Source organism: Zea mays, chromosome 2 (assembly GCF_902167145.1).
Source record: "Zea mays cultivar B73 chromosome 2, Zm-B73-REFERENCE-NAM-5.0, whole genome shotgun sequence".
Classification (NCBI taxonomy): domain Eukaryota; kingdom Viridiplantae; phylum Streptophyta; class Magnoliopsida; order Poales; family Poaceae; genus Zea; species Zea mays.
Window position 1 is genome coordinate 144943975 of NC_050097.1, and position 18440 is coordinate 144962414.

Below are 18440 nucleotides of genomic sequence, written 5' to 3' on the forward strand. Positions count from 1 at the left end.
AATAAACGCTGATTCCGCTGAAAGTAAAAGGCGAAGAAGCTCCCAAGGGAGGCTTACAGCGAAAAGTCAACGCTGATACACCGAAAAGTAAACGGTGAAGCCGAAAAGTAAAATGACAAAAAGATTTGTATCATTCTTGAGGGGATGAAGGGCTGTGCTTATGGTTTTTGAACATGTGTCTCAAATATTCATTTGCACGGTACATGTCATCATGTCATTTGCATTCATAAACATTCATTTAGACATATATAGAATCTTCATCATACTACACAAAAAAGACAAGTGCTTTAGAAATGAGGAAAAGCTTCGAAGGAAAAATTTTTTATGCTTCGTTGTGTATGAAAAGAAGGGAAGGTGTTTTTCGCCTTCGGCTCAAAAGAGAAGTTTCGTCCACAGCAAAGCAGACCGTATGCGGATAAGGGAGACAGAATATATTACAAGGTATGAACAAATTTACATAAGTTGTTCCATAGTTATATTACAAGAGTTTCTCCAGAATTTTTGCAGGAAAGCATATTGTAAGCAAATATAAGCTTCAACCTAGGTTTCGTCTTCAGCTTCGTCATTCTTCAGCTTCGTCATCCTGTGTGTACCAAACAGCGGAATAAGAAAGGTGCAAATTTCAAAAGGAGAAGGTAAAAGTAACAAACATAAGTTTCTTACCGGCTTCAGATGGCTTCGAGCATCGTCACCTGCCATTTTTCGCCCGCCACTTACCCAGATCTGGGTCATGAATCTATTTCCAATGCTTCGGGCTAGGCTTGGGATATCTATCAGATCTGATGCTGACAAGCTGAAGTTTGGTCTGTTTACAATATTCCCATGCGTGCAGCCAGCCTTCAGAAAAGCAGTAGCTGTGCCCCTAGAAGCTACCAGAGCACAGAAGTCGGCGTGTCCACCAATAACTTCATCAAGGGCATCAACTTCGCCTTCAATATATTCTAATGTGCTGGGCAGATTTTCAGCTGAAGGTGTAAATTTCGTAGAGCTGGCTCCAACAGAATGAAACACATCCTTCAGCCGCTGCACGCATCGGTTGCCGAAGCTCAAGCATTTCTCTTGAAGTTCTTTAAAGGACTTCTGCAAACTTGAATTTTTATCCATCTCGGTTTTCAGGCTTGCTTCAAGATATTTCTTTTCTTGCTCAAAATTTTCTGACTGTTGGAGCAATTCATTTTTTAACTTGTCATTCTCAGTTTGGACTTCAGCCAAAGAACCCTCCATGGTTTGGATAACAAAATCTTTCTTTTCTAATGCACCTTCGTGCTCTTTAACCATGATTTCTAGGTCCTGGATGGTGAAGTCTTTCTTTTTCAGATTGGCTTCGTAATTTTCAACCTTTTCAGCTAAATCTTGGATAACGACTTTATTCTTCTCTTCTTCGAGATCTTGTTGCATTTTCAGAACCTTGCTTAATAATATGCTCTGTCGAAACGATCTTCGTTAGAACACGACCAAAAAGGTAATAATAATAGTAATACAATAACAAAAAATATTTGTTACCTTGAAGTTAGCATAAAGCAAGCTTCCGGCGATATGGTGTCGTTGATAACGGTAGAGGTCCGCTTCTAGCTTCGGCAAGCCAATATTTTTGCAGAGAGTTCTAACAATTTTAGCTTCGCTGCGGTTTCGAAGGCACCTCAGTTTTCCTTCGTTAACACCGCCGAACGGTGTAGCCCCTAGCTTATATCCGCAGGCTATAGCACATTTTTTAAGCTCTGCTTTTTCAGCGTCTGTCAGTCCTTGCCCAAGTAAATCTTGAAATTCAAAACCTTCTTCCTCCAAAATGTCCTCAGCTTGTTCCTTCCCCTTTTCAGTAGCCGTGCTTGCCGCAGCCACAACAGATTCCTCCTCAGTCATTTTTAGGAGTATGTTATCGATAACTTCAAGTGTCTCTTCTAAGTTTGGATCTTCTGTGGCCCCGATTTCAGCCTCGGCAGCTTCGGCTGCGCCAGTATCAGCTTCGAAAATTTCCGCTCTGGTGGCTTCGGCTGCGGCGCCTTCAGTTTCGGCAGTTTGATCAATGGCAATTTTTGATGCTGGTATTGGAGACGGTGTCCCATGAATTACATCTGCTATTTGAATAATCCTTCGTTTTTTCGGCAGTGCAGGACCCTCGTCTGTCGAAGCTGCCTTGTCCTTCTGAAAAAACTTTGTCAGTTCCAGCGCCAGCGGACTTAGCCTGATAGGCAAGGGTTCAGTCATTACCTTCATAATCTCTTCTACTTCAATAGCAGAAGGAGTAGCAGGAGTATCTTCTTCTCGAACCAGCGTTTCCGGCTCTAGAGATGCACTTTTTCTCTTTCTTGTAGTGGCCACCTTCGGCTCAGGGTTTAACTCTTCAGGACCAAGTTTTTCAGAATCTTTCTTTTTCTTTTTAGCTACCTTGGCGACTTCTTCGTCAGTAGCGCTGGCAATTCTTTTTCGCTTCGGGCCTCCAGCATCTCCGCTCAGTCGACCATAATCAGCATATTCAAATCCTATAGCATCAAGCACCCTGTTCAGCCTTCGCTTCGGCCGAGTGCCGAAGGCTGCTGTCATCAGTTGGTCCTCTTTTTTGGAGTAATTTCCAAGAATTTCATTACTCATTATTTCAATTGTATCAAGCCATTCTTGGCAGGGTGCTTTAAAATATTTCTTAAACTTATAATAATAGGGCAGTCGGACGAGTTCCCCCTCTTTCTTTTCTCCTTTAAGCTTCGGCATAGTCCACTCTTTCATAGTTGGAAATACCCTGAAGGCCAGAAATTATTGCACTAAATCTCTAGTGCCAATATGTTCTGCAATAATTTTGAACTCACCCAGTGCAGCCCAGGTTGGACCTTCTACTGCCATTTTGCATCGGGGTCTTGTTTCTCCGAAGATCAGTTCAAGAGGGCTCTGAACCAGCTTCTCTTTGTCTTCGTCAACTTTGACATAAAACCATTCTGATTTCCAGCCTGCCGGCCATTTGCTTCGGTAGCTGATCACAGGAAACTTTGTGGTTTTCCGATAGGCAAAATTATAGCAACCAAAATTTTCATGCAATCCATCTTTTCTGGCCTTAGTCTGGTAATGCAGCTCATGAACTCGACAGAAGCTGTCGGCAAACGGCTCCACCGCCTGGCTTCGGAGAGCCCAGATGTAAACGCTGAGCCTGACAATGGCGTTAGGAGTCAGTTGGTGAAAATAGATACCAAACCTTTGCAGCACATCAGAGATTATTCTATTTAAGGGGAATCTCAACCCAGCTTTTAGAAAACTCTTGAAAATAACTATTTCATCCTTTTCTGGCTTCGGAGTAGTTTCATCTCCCCCGAAGCGAAGTAGCTTCTTCTCATTTTCACTGAAATAGCCCGACTTCACCATTTTGGAAAAATCAGCCTTGGAGATAGTCGACTTTCCGAAGTCCAAATGGCTGGGCTTGCTCGGTACGGCTATATGGTAATCATCATCGGAACCAGCTTCCTCAATATCCCCTTCCTCCGCTTCGGCAACAGTCTGTTCTGTCTCGGCAGTGGGGATTCCTTCCGAGGTCACCAATCCGGATCGTTGCATTGCTTCGGAGATAGGAACAGTCTCCGCTCCTTCGGCTTCGCCTCCCTCACGCTCAACTCTAGCGGTAGAGCGCACTCTGGCCATTTAATTCTGAATTCCTTGAAAGATTTCTTGGAAACTAAATAACTTCTTCTCCCGAAGTTCTTCTTCTGACGAAGTAGGCTCTAAACTGGAGCTTCGTCTGACTGCAAGAATCAAGCTTCGGCTATGGTTAAAAATTTTGGCAGCAAAACAGTGCAATAGCAATGAATGCTGTGGTAACTCCATACCTACCCGTCTGTTTATATAGTGCTGCAGGTAAGAAGGTGAATCGTCAGGATTTTTACACCAGGCAAACAGCTGCTCGCACCCGCTGCGCGGTGGGCCGCAAAGACCAAATAGTAAACCTGCAGGGTGGGACCGCTACGCGTTCGGAAACTGTATCGTTTCTCGACAACGAGCTCAGGGAAGGTGTTTTTCGGACCTTCGGCTTCCTGAAGCCTAAGAGACTTTTTCACGGATCAAGCTCGTTACGAAAAACGATCTAGCACCGCGAAGGGGCTACTGTTGGGACCATGCTTCGTCGCCGAAGGTCCTGCAGAAAGAGACAGCTTCGACTGAAGCTGCTCGTACGTGACGCCGAAGGCACCATTCATGAAGCTTCGGTATTACAACATATCCGAAGATGAAGGGTCGAACCGACATAAAGATAGAATGACCTTTTAGTCCATAAAGGTCTGAGTCAATGTTGTAAACTTTTATGAGGGGCATGATTGTAATTCTTCACAGGCTGCGTCCTATGCCTATAAATAGTGAACAGTATTCCTTTACTGTTCACGCTTTTCTGTAATTGCAATTGCATCACTCGGGAATCATTCTTTGCCAAGGCAGAGGTATAAATGTATCTAATATTTGAATGCAACAAGTTTATTTAATATGAAAATAATGTTGTTTACTTATAATTTACTTGTCTTTAAGGCTTCATATCTCGCATTATTTAATCCTTGAGAGTTCAATTACGAAGATTCAACCTTCGTAATTGTATCAAAACAACCTTCGTCCGAAGTTCACTAAACCCTTGAGGGAATAGTGCTTCGGCGGGCGAAGGGCATTAACATTTAACATTCTATGTTGTCTTGTTCTTAATTCATAGCATTTGAGAACTGAAAGGGAAATGTGCCCTTGGGCCATTTCTAAGTATTTTGGTGATTTAGTGCCCAACACGAGTGCCTAAGTGTAAAATGGTGGACAAAGTACAAATCAAGGATAAAGGTATGTTTCTCAGACTTAGTACATTGTTTTAGAGACTAATGTATTGTGTCTAAGTGCTGGAAACAGGAAAAATCGAATTGGAAATGAGATGGCTTTGTTCAGCCAAAGTCTGCTGAGTCTGGGAGCACCGGACTGTCCGGTGGTGCACCGGACAGTGTCCGGTGCGCCAGGCTGGCTCGAGTGAACTGGCCGCTCTCGGGAATCCACCGGCGACGTACGGCTATAATTCACCGGACTGTCCGGTGTGCACTGGACTGTCTGGTGTGCCAACGGTCGGCCGGGCCAACGGTCGGCCGCGCGATCTGCGCGGGACACGTGGCCGAGCCAACGGCTAGAAGGGGGCACCGGACTGTCCGGTGTGCACCGGACATGTCCGGTGCGCCAACGGCTCTCTGGCTGCCAACGGTCGGCTGCGCCAGTTATGGAAAGAAATCGGGCACCGGACAGTGTCCGGTGTGCACCGGACTGTCCGGTGCGCCAGTCGACAGAAGGCAAGATCAGCCTTCCTAGATTGCTCTCAACGGCTCCTAGCTGCCTTGGGGCTATAAAAGGGACCCCTAGGCGCATGGAGGAGCACACCAAGCATTCCTACAACATTCCTAAGCACCAAGACATCGATTCCGCGCCTTTGATTCTTTGCGATAGCAATTAGAGCTCTAGTTGAGTGGTGAACTCTTTGAGTTGTGTTGAGAGCTCTCCTTGCGACTTGTGTGCGTGGTGTTGCTGTGATTTCTTGTCTTGAGTGCGTTGCTAATCCCTCCCTTGCTCTGTGTTTCTTTGAGATCTTAAAGTGTAAGGGCGAGAGGCTCCAAGTTGTGGAGATTCCTCGCAAACGGGATTGAGTAAAAGCAAGCAAAACACCGTGGTATTCAAGTGGGTCTTTGGACCGCTTGAGAGGGGTTGATTGGAACCCTCGTCCGTTGGGATGCCACAACGTGGAGTAGGCAAGCGTTGGTCTTGGCCGAACCACGGGATAACCACCGTGCCATCTCTGTGATTGATCCTTGTTGGTTATTGTGTTTTGTTGAGGATTCCTCTCTAGCCACTTGGCAATTATTGTGCTAACAATTAACCAAGTTTTGTGGCTTAAGTTTTCAAGTTTCACAGGATCACCTATTCACCCCCCCTCTAGGTGCTCTGAATTGGTATCAGAGCCGTTCTCTTCACAAAGGGACTAACCGCCCGAAGAGATGGATCCTAAGGGGAAGGGTATCGTGATCAACGATAAAGAGAAGGAATCTTTCGTCAAGGAGCCAAAGGATGACAAGCCTACCGACTCGGGCTCGGGTCATAGACGAAAAGATGGGAAGAAGAAGAAGACAAGGCGCATTAAGGAGATCGTCTACTACGACGACAGTGATGAGTCCACTTCTTCCCACAAGGAAAACGACAACAACGACTACGACAAACGAAAGACGGTTAACTCGAACTTTTCTTTCGATTATTCGCGTATTCCTCAAAGTGCAAATGCTCATTTATTATCTATTCCACTTGGTAAACCTCCTCATTTTGATGGAGAGGACTACGGATTTTGGAGTCACAAAATGCGTAGTCACTTGTTCTCTCTTCATCCTAGTATATGGGAGATTGTAGAGAGTGGAATGCACTTTGATAGTTCGGATAGTCCCATGTTCATTAATAAACAAATTCATAAGAATGCACAAGCTACTACTGTTCTTCTAGCTTCATTGTGCAGGGATGAATACCACAAAGTGAGCGGCTTGGATAACGCCAAGCAGATCTGGGACACCCTCAAGATTTCTCATGAGGGGAACGACGTCACCTTGCTCACCAAGATGGAGTTGGTGGAGGGCGAGCTTGGACGGTTCGCGATGCTAAGGGGCGAGGAGCCGACACAAACATACAACCGGCTCAAGACCCTTATCATCAAAATAAGGAGCTACGGAAGCACGCGATGGACGGACCACGACGTCGTCCGACTAATGCTAAGGTCCTTTACCGTTCTTGATCCTCATTTGGTGAATAATATTCGTGAGAATCCTAGGTACACCAAAATGTCGCCCGAAGAAGTCCTTGGAAAATTCGTTAGCGGGCGGATGATGATCAAGGAGGCTAGGTACGTGGACGACGCCTTGAATGGTCCGATCAACGAGCCGCAACCCCTTGCTCTCAAGGCAACAAGAAGCAAGGAGGCGCTACCTAGTAAGGTGGCACAAATTGAGGCGGCCGGACTTAATGATGAAGAGATGGCCCTCATCATCAAAAGATTCAAGACGGCGCTTAAAGGTCGCAAGGGACAGCCAAGCAAGACCAAAGCCAAGGGAAAGCGCTCATGCTTCAAATGCGGTAAGCTTGGTCATTTTATTGCTAACTGTCCCGACAATGATAGTGATCAAGACCAAGGGAACAAGAGAGAGAAGAAGAAGAATTATAAGAAGGCAAAGGGCGAGGCTCATCTTGGCAAGGAGTGGGATTCGGACTGCTCCTCGTCCGACTCCGACAATGAAGGACTCGCTGCCACCGCCTTCAACAAGTCATCCCTCTTCCCCAACGAGCGTCACACATGCCTTATGGCTAGGGAGAAGAAGGTATGTACTCGAGACTCTACTTATGCTTCTTCAAGTGAAGACGAATCTAGTGATGAGGAAATAGATTACTCTAGCTTGTTCAAGGGATTGGATAGAAATAAAATTGATAAAATCAATGAATTGATTGATGCCTTGAATGAAAAGGATAGGCTGTTAGAAAAGCAAGAGGATTTGTTGTATGATGAACATGACAAATTTGTAGAGGCACAAAAATCCTATGCTTTAGAAGTTAAAAGAAATGAAATGCTTTCTTGTGAACTATCTACGTGTCATGAAACCATTTCTACTTTACAAAGTGTTAACAATGATTTAAATGCTAAATTAGAAGTAGCAAATAAATCTAATTCTTGTGTAGAACTTGTTATGATTTGCACTAGGTGTAAGGATTTTTGATATTGATGCCTGTAATGGACACCTAGTTTCAATTTCGAGATTAAATGATGAAGTAGCTAGTCTTAATACCCAACTTAAGACTAGCAAAAGTGATTTCGATAAGCTAAAATTTGCAAGGGATGCCTACACGATTGGTAGACACCCCTCAATTAAGGATGGACTTGGCTTCAAGAGGGAAGCCAAGGACTTAACAAGCCATAAGGCTCCCATCTCCGCCAAGGAGAAAGGGAAGGCCCCTATGGCAAGTAGTACTAAAAAGAATCATGCTTTTATGTACAATGATAGAAGACAGTCTCATAGGAGTTGTAATGCGTTTGATTCACATGCCTATGATTCTTATGCTATGTATGCTTCCAGTTCTTCCTATATGCATGGTAGAGATATGCCTAGGAAAAATATTCATCATGTGCCTAGAAAGAATATTGTTCATGATCCTAGGAAAGTTATGAATGGACCCTCTACAATTTATCATGCTTTAAGTGTTTCCTTTGCTATTTGTAGAAAGGATAGGAAGATAGTTGCTAGGAAGTTAGGGGCAAAATGCAAGGGTGATAAAACTTGCATTTGGGTCCCTAAGACAATTTTGACTAACCTTATAGGACCCAACAAGAGTTGGGTACCTAAGACCCAAGCCTAAATTTGCCTTGCAGGTTTATGCATCCGGGGGCTCAAGCTGGATTATCGACAGCGGATGCACAAACCATATGACGGGGGAGAAGGAGATGTTCACCTCCTACGTCAAGAATAAGGATTCCCAAGATTCAATCATATTCGGTGATGGGAACCAAGGCAAGGTGAAAGGTTTAGGCAAGATTGCAATATCCAATGAGCACTCTATCTCTAATGTGTTTTTAGTTGAGTCTCTTGGATATAATTTACTATCTGTTAGTCAATTATGCAATATGGGATATAATTGTCTATTCACTAATGTAGATGTGTCTGTCTTTAGAAGATGTGATGGTTCACTAGCTTTTAATGGTGTACTAGACGGCAAACTTTATTTAGTTGATTTTGCAAAAGAGGAGGCCGGTCTAGATGCATGCTTAATCGCTAAGACTAGCATGGGCTGGCTGTGGCATCGCCGCTTAGCACATGTGGGGATGAAGAACCTTCACAAGCTTCTAAAGGGAGAACACGTGATAGGTTTGACTAACGTGCAATTCGAAAAAGATAGACCTTGTGCAGCTTGTCAAGCAGGTAAACAAGTGGGAGGAGCACATCACAGCAAGAATGTGATGACCACCTCAAGACCTCTGGAGCTGCTGCATATGGACCTCTTCGGACCCGTCACTTATCTAAGCATAGGGGGAAGTAAGTATGGTTTAGTCATTGTGGATGATTTTTCCCGCTTCACTTGGGTATTCTTTTTACAGGATAAGTCTGAGACCCAAGGAACCCTCAAGCGCTTCCTAAGGAGAGCTCAAAACGAGTTTGAGCTCAAGGTGAAGAAGATAAGGAGCGACAATGGGTCCGAGTTCAAGAACCTTCAAGTGGAGGAGTTCCTTGAGGAGGAGGGGATCAAGCACGAGTTCTCCGCTCCCTACACACCTCAGCAAAATGGTGTGGTAGAGAGGAAAAACAGGACGCTCATAGATATGGCGAGGACTATGCTTGGAGAATTCAAGACCCCCGAGCGTTTTTGGTCGGAAGCTGTGAACACGGCTTGCCACGCCATCAACAGGGTCTACCTTCACCGCCTCCTCAAGAAGACGTCGTATGAGCTTCTAACCGGTAACAAACCCAATGTATCTTACTTTCGTGTATTTGGGAGCAAATGCTACATTCTAGTGAAGAAGGGTAGAAATTCTAAGTTTGCTCCCAAAGTTGTAGAAGGGTTTTTGTTAGGTTATGATTCAAATACAAAGGCGTATAGGGTCTTCAACAAATCATCGGGTTTAGTTGAAGTCTCTAGCGACGTTGTATTTGATGAGACTAATGGCTCTCCAAGAGAGCAAGTTGTTGATCTTGATGATGTAGATGAAGAAGACATTCCAACGGTCGCGATACGCACCATGGCGATTGGAGATGTACGGCCTCAGGAACAATTGGAGCAAGATCAACTGTCTTCCTCAACTATGGTGCTTCCCCCAACCCAAGATGACAAACAGGTACCTCAAGTGGAGGCGCATGATCAAGGGGGAGCACAAGATGTTCAAGTTGAAGAGGAAGAAGCACCTCAGGCACCTCCAACCCAAGTTCGAGCGACGATTCAAAGGGATCATCCCGTCGACCAAATATTGGGTGATATTAGCAAGGGAGTAACTACTCGTTCAAGATTAGTTAATTTTTGTGAGCATTACTCCTTTGTCTCTTCTATTGAGCCTTTCAGGGTAGAAGAGGCCTTGCTAGATCCGGACTGGGTGTTGGCCATGCAGGAGGAACTCAACAACTTCAAGCGCAATGAAGTTTGGACACTGGTGCCTCGTCCCAAGCAAAATGTTGTGGGAACCAAGTGGGTGTTCCACAACAAACAAGACGAGCACGGAGTGGTGACAAGGAACAAGGCTCGACTTGTGGCAAAAGGTTATGCCCAATTCGCAGGTTTGGACTTTGAGGAGACCTTTGCTCCTGTGGCTAGGCTAGAGTCCATTCGTATTTTGCTAGCATATGCCGCTCACCATTCTTTTAGGTTGTTCCAAATGGATGTGAAGAGCGCTTTCCTCAACGGGCCAATCAAGGAGGAGGTGTACGTAGAGCAACCCCCTGCCTTTGAGGATGAACGGTACCCCGACCACGTGTGTAAGCTCTCTAAGGCGCTCTATGGACTTAAGCAAGCCCCAAGAGCATGGTATGAATGCCTTAGAGATTTCTTAATTGCTAATGCTTTCAAGGTTGGGAAAGCCGATCCAACTCTTTTCACTAAGACTTGCGATGGTGATCTTTTTGTGTGCCAAATTTATGTCGATGACATAATATTTGGTTCTACTAACCAAAAGTCTTGTGAAGAGTTTAGCAGGGTGATGACGCAGAAATTCGAGATGTCGATGATGGGCGAGTTGAACTACTTCCTTGGGTTCCAAGTGAAGCAACTCAAGGACGGCACCTTCATCTCCCAAACGAAGTATACGCAAGATTTGCTAAAGCGGTTTGGAATGAAGGACGCCAAGACCGCTAAGACACCGATGGGAACTGACGGACACACCAACCTCAACAAAGGAGGTAAGTCCGTTGATCAAAAAGCATACCGGTCCATGATAGGTTCTTTGCTTTATTTATGTGCTAGTAGACCGGATATTATGCTTAGCGTATGCATGTGTGCTAGATTTCAATCCGATCCTAAGGAGTGTCACTTAGTGGCTGTGAAGCGGATTCTTAGATATTTAGTCGCTACGCCTTGCTTCGGGATCTGGTATCCAAAGGGGTCTAACTTTGACTTGATTGGGTACTCAGATTCCGACTATGCTGGATGTAAGGTCGATAGGAAGAGTACATCGGGGACGTGCCAATTCTTAGGAAGGTCCCTGGTGTCATGGAACTCTAAGAAACAAACTTCCGTTGCCCTATCCACCGCTGAGGCCGAGTATGTTGCCGCAGGACAGTGTTGCGCGCAACTACTTTGGATGAGGCAAACCCTCAGGGACTTTGGCTACAATCTGAGCAAAGTCCCACTCCTATGTGATAGTGAGAGTGCTATCCGCATGGCAGAAAATCTTGTTGAGCACAGCCGCACAAAGCACATAGACATCCGGCATCACTTTTTGAGAGACCACCAGCAAAAGGGAGATATCGAAGTGTTTCATGTTAGCACCGAGAACCAGCTAGCCGATATCTTTACCAAGCCTCTAGATGAGAAGACCTTTTGCAGGTTGCGTAGTGAGCTAAATGTCTTAGATTCGCGGAACTTGGATTGATTTATAGCATACACGTGTTTATGCCTTTGATCATGTTCCTTATGCATTTTGTTGCTTAGTTATGGTGCTCAAGTTGTACAAACACTCCCTGGACCTCACAAGTCCGTTGCAAAGTGATGCACATTTTTAGGGGGAGCTGTGTTACAACTTGACCCTTTGAGACTAACCATGTGCTTGAGTTGGCTTATTTTAGTCTCAAAGGAGGTTTGAAAGGGAAAAGGTGGACTTGGACCATGAAAGACTTCCACTGCACTCCGATGAGAGGGTAACTAATTCCAAGTTCATCTCATGTACTCTTATTGCCTTTGTATTCTTATTGAAGATTTTGGTGAGGCAATGGGGTTCTAAGGCCAAAATTGATCCTGTTTTGGTGCTTGATGCCAAAGGGGGAGAAAATAAAGGCCAAAGCAATAAATGGATCAGCTACCACTTGAGAGATTTTGAAAATAGTATAATAGAGCTTTTGGTTTGTCAAAACTCTTTTGTTGTCTCTCTTGTCAAAAGTTGGCTTCTTGTAGGGAGAAGTATTGATTATGGGAAAAAGGGGGAGTTTTTGAAATCTTGAATCAATTTCTCTTGGAATGACTCTCTTTATGTCTTAACATGTGTGTTTGACTTAGAGATAGAAATTTGAATTTGATTTGCAAAAACAAACTAAGCGGTGGCAAAGGATGATCCATATATGTCAAAATTGAATCAAAACAATTTTGAGTTCTTAGTTGATTTGATTTTGTACTTGTTCTACTTGCTTTATGTTGTGTTGGCATAAATCACCAAAAAGGGGGAGATTGAAAGGGAAATGTGCCCTTGGGCCATTTCTAAGTATTTTGGTGATTTAGTGCCCAACACGAGTGCCTAAGTGTAAAATGGTGGACAAAGTACAAATCAAGGATAAAGGTATGTTTCTCAGACTTAGTACATTGTTTTAGAGACTAATGTATTGTGTCTAAGTGCTGGAAACAGGAAAAATCGAATTGGAAATGAGATGGCTTTGTTCAGCCAAAGTCTGCTGAGTCTGGGAGCACCGGACTGTCCGGTGGTGCACCGGACAGTGTCCGGTGCGCCAGGCTGGCTCGAGTGAACTGGCCGCTCTCGGGAATCCACCGGCGACGTACGACTATAATTCACCGGACTGTCCGGTGTGCACCGGACTGTCCGGTGAGCCAACGGTCGGCCGGGCCAACGGTCGGCCGCGCGATCTGCACGGGACACGTGGCTGAGCCAACGGCTAGAAGGGGGCACCGGACTGTCCGCTGTGCACCGGACATGTCCGGTGCGCCAACGGCTCTCTGGCTGCCAACGGTCGGCTGCGCCAGTTATGGAAAGAAATCGGGCACCGGACAGTGTCCGGTGTGCACCGGACTGTCCGGTGCGCCAGTCGACAGAAGGCAAGATCAGGCTTCCTAGATTGCTCTCAACGGCTCCTAGCTGCCTTGGGGCTATAAAAGGGACCCCTAGGCGCATGGAGGAGCACACCAAGCATTCCTACAACATTCCTAAGCACCAAGACATCGATTCCGCGCCTTTGATTCTTTGCGATAGCAATTAGAGCTCTAGTTGAGTGGTGAACTCTTTGAGTTGTGTTGAGAGTTCTCCTTGCGACTTGTGTGCGTGGTGTTGCTGTGATTTCTTGTCTTGAGTGCGTTGCTAATCCCTCCCTTGCTCTGTGTTTCTTTGAGATCTTAAAGTGTAAGGGCGAGAGGCTCCAAGTTGTGGAGATTCCTCGCAAACGGGATTGAGTAAAAGCAAGCAAAACACCGTGGTATTCAAGTGGGTCTTTGGACCGCTTGAGAGGGGTTGATTGCAACCCTCGTCCGTTGGGACGCCACAACGTGGAGTAGGCAAGCGTTGGTCTTGGCCGAACCACGGGATAACCACCGTGCCATCTCTGTGATTGATCCTTGTTGGTTATTGTGTTTTGTTGAGGATTCCTCTCTAGCCACTTGGCAATTATTGTGCTAACGATTAACCAAGTTTTGTGGCTTAAGTTTTCAAGTTTCACAGGATCACCTATTCACCCCCCTCTAGGTGCTCTCAAGAACAAGTCCCCAACATTCTCTTTGGTAAGACTTACACTTCACGTGAGCTCCCATCTTTGGCGAGTTCATGCACATTATTCCCCACAACTTGTTGAGCGATGAACGTATGTGAGCTCACTCTTGCTGTCTCACACCCCCCAAAGGTCAAGAACAGGTACCACAAGATGAGGCGCATGGAGGATGCTGTGATGAGTTCGTGAGAGGTCTAGGCCGTCGTCTCCCAGTCAACTTTGGGTTGCTGGACCGTTGTCTCCTTATAATGTAATTACTTATTTATTTTGTATAGAACTCCTATTGTATAGTAAAGATGTGACATTCGATCCTGTGCCATGATTCATCATATGCGTGAGACTTGGTCCTAGCACACCTGGTGATTATGTTCGCGTCGGGTCTTGGTGCCCCCGAAACCTGGGTGTGACAGGTTTTCTGTATGGAGATGGGTTTACAGGTTGTGACTTCTAAGATGATGGGGTGTTGATGACATGAAAATGGTAGGGGTGCCTCCTGGCCTTATATACACAACCAGAGAGGGCTCCCCCACATAAGTGTTGATTACGATCTCCCTACTTATCCACTAATTAGTAGCAAACAGTCTTCCATTATCTCGAAGAAATGCTGTGCTCCCACGCCCGAGCTATCGCTGGCAGTTCAGGACGTTGGGTGCGTAGAACAGACTCGACCCGACATATTTGCGCTTGTGTTGTGGCTAACTCGGACATGGGCCTCTTTCGCCCCTAGACTGGCTCGCTTTCGCCGGTTCCTTCTACCCGTCCCATAGCGGGACGCCTAAAGGGGGTGACCACTGTGTGGCCCCGGGTGTATTTTCACACTCGTGTGGACCCAGGTGTTATCCATCCCCCACAAGCCCTCGATCTTTAAATTAATTTTGAAATAATCCATTCAAAGGTCTTCACCACTCGCTTTTGAGTTTAGCGTTTTTCTTGAGATCTTATGACTCTGTTGGGTGCGTCGAAGGTGCACCCATTGGGTGTAGCCCCCGAGCTTTGATTTGATTTTGAAATAATCAACTCAAAGGTCTTCATTGTATGTTTTAGAGTTCAGCATTTGGCTTCGAAATTTTATGACTCATTTGGGTGCACCAATGGTGCACCCAATGTGTGTAGCCTCCGAGCTTTGATTTGATGTTGAAACAATCAACTCAAAGGTATTCATTATATGCTTTAGAGTTCAGCATTTGTCTCCGAAATTTTATGACTCCGTTGGGTGCACTGAAGGTGCACCCAATGGGTGTAGCCCCCGAGCTTTGATTTGATTTTGAAATAATCAACTCAAAGGTCTTCACTGCTTTGCTTTTCAAAATGATTTTTAGAGTAGCCCGGTGATGACATCTATCCATGCCCTGCTTGGTTTGGAGTTACTCTGATCGGACCCTTTGACGAGTTGGAGCCCGATCGGTCGAACCCGAACCAGAGGGAGCCTGGCTGGACGACACTCAGCCGTGGACTTCAATGCCTCTGCAGATTGGACTTGTGCTCGGTAGAGTCTGTACTTCCTCCAGTTTGACCGATCTTCCCCCTTGTCGTTGTGTATTCATTTCATATATGTTGAAGGTCTCGCTGCTTCAGAAAACTCGAAAAATCCGGATGGTACACCCAATGGGCACTACAAGAATATTGACCTTCTATGACGTTTTGATGGGATCATAAGCGTCACAGAAGGTGCGTAATTAAAGGTCTTCTGTGACGAAACATAATAAATAATGACGTTCCTAAGAATATTCCTCCATAGGAACGTCATAATTTTTTATGTTTCGTCACAGAAGATCTTTAATTACGCACCTTCTGTGACGCTTATGATACCATCAGAACGTCATAGAAGGTCAATATTCTTATAGTGGGGTGTATGTCTAGTGAAAGACGTCCATCGTGTTGTCCTGAAATAGTAAACTGATGTGACAGGGAGGTGTAACGTTGCGTCTAAGCGGTTGACTTTGTTTCCATCCGGTGTCGTGTTATGTGAAACGGTGCCAGATGCCTGACCCACTTCTTGGAGACTTGAGCCACTATTGAAGTCTTGCGACTGTTCGGTGAACGGCCGGGAAACGAACGGTCGCCTCCTGGCTCCTTTAATTAGCCCGCTCGCCCTGGTTGCTCTCCTCACTTGCTCTTATTCAGTCGTTCTCCTCTTCTCCCCTTCCTCCTCACCCAAGAGAGCAATGGCCAGAGGGAAGGGAAATAGGAGCGAGTGTCGCTCGACCGAGGGAAAGCGCAAGCGTCCACCGAGCCCTCCAGCGGAGGACTTCAGTGACTCGGAGTTCTCATCCGAGTACGACGGCTCACCCGCTCTGGTGTTCCCCATGGCGTCGTCCGATGACTCGGATGACTCCATTAAGTTGTCGGTGGCGGAGCGAGCCTACATTCGATACATCGATTGCACGGGGCTCGGTGGGTCGGATGACTCGGAGGGGGAGGACTCCTTGGAGGAGGAGGAGGAGGAGGACTCCTCGGAATCCGAGGAGGGCACTGATGGCGATGGCGACGACGAGGGCGACGACGACGATGGTGACGACGACGGCGACGACGCCGGTGGCAAGGTGCCACCGGCGTAAATATTAGTATAGTGTAGTGGTAGTTTTAGTTGTAGTAGTAGTTGTAGTTGCAGTAGTAGTTTTAGTTTAGTAGTAGTTTAGTAGTAGTAGTAGTAGTAGATCAAGGAAATCTTATGAGTCGGCCCTTTTTTTCCTTTTGTAGTGGTCACCAACCGGTTAATGAATGAAATCTGTTTGTTCCTTCTCTGTTGTTGACTGTTTTGTGCCTTTTCTTGACAAATTGATTCTAGAGAACTTGACTGATGACTTTAGCTTTTGAGAGTACTCAAGAATACCCAGTCAGGGACACTATCCGACTCATTTTGCTTTGTTACGCCAAAACCTGTTCGAGGTACCATCCTGTCATGCTGCGCCCGACTTATATCCTTGTCAATGTTTTCTTTGTGCATGAACTCTAGCTTTGTTTTTCCTCTGCCGCATTCTAGCTTCCCGAACTCCCACACTTTCTCGCGCTATTCTTGAGCTACTCTGCCTGCGATATCACGATGGCGCCTAGGAAGACGAAAAAGGGGGCTGTCATGCCGGATATCCCTCCGCTCGATCCCAATAGCCAACTTCCTTTCTGCAGTAACTACATTTCTATCATTTCTGAAACTGGTCTCTTCCACCTTGTCGAAATCGGTGTTATACCGCCCAAGGAATTGTGCTCCTTGCGGATCTAGCGGGGAGTTACCGTCCCGACGGTGGATACTCACGAGGCAGCTATTTTCGTGCCTTTCCTCATCAGAGGATTCGCCCTGCCAGTTTCTCCCTTCTTTCATGGCCTCCTTGATTTTTATTCTCTCAATCTTACACATCTGAATCCCAATTCCGTGCGTCAAATTGTCGTGTTTGTTCACCTCTGCGAAGCCTTCCTCGGAATTTTTCCACACTTTGGCTTGTGGAAATACCTTTACCATTGTCGGCCTGGAATGGTTGGAGGGCAGCATCAGCTGGTTTGAGGTGCTAGTTTGGAGCTTTGCCGAGGCAAGAAAACTGAATACCTTGACATCCCTTTGAAGGACAATATCAAGGGATGGTGTTTCTAGTGGTTTACCATGGAGAATCATAACAAGTCGCTACCCTCTCGCTCGAGGAGACAACCTGACGTCCGAACGCCCAGTTGGACAGAGGTCCCGACTGACTCGGAGCATGCTGAGGCCATGGAGAATCATAACAAGTCACTGAAGAATAGAGGTCTAACTGTTGAAGCTGTCATTGTCGACATTGTTTTCAAGAACATTCAACCTTTGAAGGATAGAGTCTGCCCCGCTTATCTGTACACAAGGGTTACTGATAAGCATATATCTGAGGAGGTTGTACTTAGTCGAGTTGATTCAATGCGGAGGGGTAAAACTTCGAACGTTGGCGCTCCTCTTTCATACTCTGCTAGGAATCTTCCCCAGTGGTAAGTGCTGACATGTAAGAGTTTTTGTACTGCCACATGTGGTGCTCTTAATGTGTCATTTTGTTATTGTAGAGGCCCTTTACAGAGTTCATGTCCAATCCACGTGTTCAAGACGGGAGCTAAGGCCATAGAGTACGACCTTCTTCGAATGAGATTGAGGCCCTCATCACTGTGCACAGGGGTTTCCCTAAAGACGAGAAACAGACTCACTTATAGATGCAACCTATTGCTGATGATGCTAAGGTGAACGCAATTCTAGATGTACTAGCTGGAGAGTCATCTAAGTCTGCTATATATGAGTCAGTCGATGTTTTTATCGGGCATGTGTGCGGTGGAGACAAAAGAATTTGCAGCCCTGGTAGCGCTTGTCGCAAGCGAACACGCCGAGTAGGCTATTCGGCTGTGTCCACTGAGACGAAGAGGAGGAAAAGAAAACTCTGGCGTTCATCCGGCTTAGAGCTGGAGGTTGATTCCACTGCTCCAGACCTTAGTGATGATCCGGCGAGCGTCGATCTTAATGATGACATTGAGAGTTGTGGTGGCACCAGAGCTGATAGGTATGTTTCGGAGAAAGAGGAAGAGGATGTGTCTTCTTCGGTTCACAGGAATCATAGTAGCAAGGCCAGCAATGATGTCCTAGTTCAAGCTCTCTCGGGGCTGGTTAGCCTTCAAGGAATGACAATATCCACCATTGACCATGCATTGGAGGAGATTATTCCCGAAGACCTCTTGTTGGAACTTTCCGAAGCTGAAGGTGCTCACATCTGTATAGAGGTCCCAGATGGTGCTCCCTCCACTAGTTTTATGGCTGGGAAAGAAATAACCCCGCCAGTTTGCCATGCATCCCCAACCTTTAAGGACGAT